Raw genomic sequence first — 2,757 nt, forward strand, 5'->3', positions numbered from 1 at the left:
GATGTATTTAGGCATTTCCCATATGTCCTTTTCAATGTCTGTCTCTGACGTCATCAGCATTGTTTTTTGTTCTTCTCTATTACCAATCCTCTCTGTGAAATCCCTGTTTGTTTGGTAATCTAAGACATCTCCAACATCTCCTCTGTTACATCTCTGATTCTCAACCTCTTATGTTCTAGTGAAGACGGGTGGAAGAAGATGAAAAGTCCCTTCCCACAGCATCACTAAATAGATAATGATCTCTTTAAGCATCAACTGCACATAAAAACGCTATTATGACAGTGCTCCAATACAGGCTGTCCTTTCTTTTGAAGTCATGACCTGCACTGTAAAGCACCTTTCTCCTGCTACCGTACACTTTGCTGCTACTTTAAAATCAGGGACAATCCTGAGGTTTTCGAATGGAGATTACTAGCAACAGTCACCTTGTGGAACATGCCAAATCACTTTTATTCAATGCTTCTCTAGCAAAGCTCTATTTGTCACTAATGACAATGTTCAAATCTCTGAGGCTGGATTCCTGAAAAAAATCTGTAAATGTTATTTGATTAAATAGGAAGCATTAAAAAAAAATGTATATACATGCATAAAGATACATAATTTAATGAAAATAAATCTAGAATAGTACAAGAAAATACTGTATTGAGCAAATGCTTTAGTTACATGACATACTTTTGAGACTCCTGAAATCAACCCATTAAGTCATATCACAATCAGTGCAGTAGACCTTGGACACCAGGGAACACACAATGTAGTGGGGATTTAAGGCTTGCCACATCACAGCGAATGTGGTTCTAGCATTCGTCTACCAATCGTTCAGCACGCTGTGTTTTAGGGACCACCCGCTGTACATGTTTGACTGCAAAAACATTTCTGGCGATTCTACATGTAAAATTGATTCGCAGTTGTTTTGCAAAGTACATTCAGACGTGCTAAATAGTCCTACTCTTGGCCAGCAAATGCTATCGGTGTGTCTGAGCCCTTAGTTGCCAATCAATGTTCCTTGCATTGAATTAGTCAAGATTGTAAAACAATGCCATGGTGAAAGAATACATTCGAAGGCCTATGTTATGTAGCTAAAGACATGTGATTATGCCATATCAAGAAGTGTCTTCCTTTCATGATCACACATTTTATAATGCATTTCATATAGGTGTAGGCCCATTAATGATCAGGCATGATTGCACATTTTATTTGTTTTAAAATGATGTATTTCAAGATTTTTTTTTTTAAATGTACAGTTGGCATAATATGTATATTGTATTTTAAAATAATTAGTCTTCTAGAAATATTTGTCTGTCAAAGAAAATCAGATTTAATGCCGTAGCATTGTATGTTTCCGTCTCTAAACTCTCTATCATTGCCATGCCCATAAATGGTCAATAGGGGGCACAATGTGTATAGAATTACTGATCTCTGTTTCTTTCCTCATCGAGGATTATGTTATGATAGATGCAAACGCTATCAATATTCCATATAGAAGCTTTTTCAGTGAAAACTAAACATAGAAAATATATACATTTTATCTGTTCATGTGAGTTTAAAAAACATGGGTTTGAATGGGGACTCCCGTTCTATTAATTCTATCAAGGCTATCAACATACCTGTGTAATTTTTTGTTCTATCCGATAACTGAAATTCAGATAATCTTAGAAAAACTGGGCCCTGGTGATTCACAGCCAAGTCCTCCTGGGTCACGCCTTAAGAATGGGCTGTTGTGGCTTCAAAAGTTGTTTTCATTATCTGGAGATGCACAGGAAAATTCAAAAGGCTTCCATCGATCACAGTTTGGAGACCACTACATTTTAACACATCAGGGAATCTCACTATTACAATCTTCTATGGACATTGCAGTCCAATGCTATCAATATACCCTGTTTGAAAACAATGAACCCATCCATGATTTTCAAATGCAGAAACTCAACAGCTGACATCAAGGAAACATACAACAGGCTATCAACATACAGTGCATTCGGAAAGTATTCAGACCTCTTGACTTTTTCCACATTTTGTTACATTACAGACTTTTTCTAAAATTGATTCGTTTTTTTACACCTCATCAGTCTACACACAATGTCACATAATGACAGAGCAAAACGTTTTTTTTTTTTAAATCATTTTTGCATTTGTATTAAAAATACACATCTGATCGTATTTACTTAAGTATTCAGACCCTTTACTCAGTCATGTGTTGAAGCACCTTCAATTGAAGCACCAAATCAATTGAATTTAAGCACAGGTGGAATCCAATCAAGTTGTCGAAACATCTCAAGAACCATCAATGGAAACAGGATGCACCTAAGCTCAATTTCGAGTCTCATAGCAAAGGGACTGAATACTTACGTAAATAAGATATTTGTGTTTTTTATTTTTAATACATTTGCAAACATTTCTAAAAACCTGTTTTCGCTTTGTCATTATGGGGTAGATTATTGTGTGTAGATTGAGGGGGGGAATTTTTATTTAAACCCCAAACAGCAATCAATCCAGAAGTAGAAGCACTGAATCAAAATTGTAGCCTATTGATAACATGTCGGTAGGATGGTAATGGTTGAGATAAAAATGGTTGAGTGGATGATGAGTTTCCTTTTATGTTTCACTTCCCAGGTATGATTCATACAGTTTCGGTGTGGATTAGGCCCTACTTTGAATTATAAGGAGTGTGTGATTGGCAGGAGTGAGTCGGCTTTGTCTCACCTTACATATTAATGAGCTGACATTCAGTTTCTGTACAATTCACTGGGGAGTGTGGACATC

The sequence above is a fragment of the Oncorhynchus mykiss genome, chromosome Y (assembly GCF_013265735.2).
Source record: "Oncorhynchus mykiss isolate Arlee chromosome Y, USDA_OmykA_1.1, whole genome shotgun sequence".
Classification (NCBI taxonomy): Eukaryota; Metazoa; Chordata; class Actinopteri; order Salmoniformes; family Salmonidae; genus Oncorhynchus; species Oncorhynchus mykiss.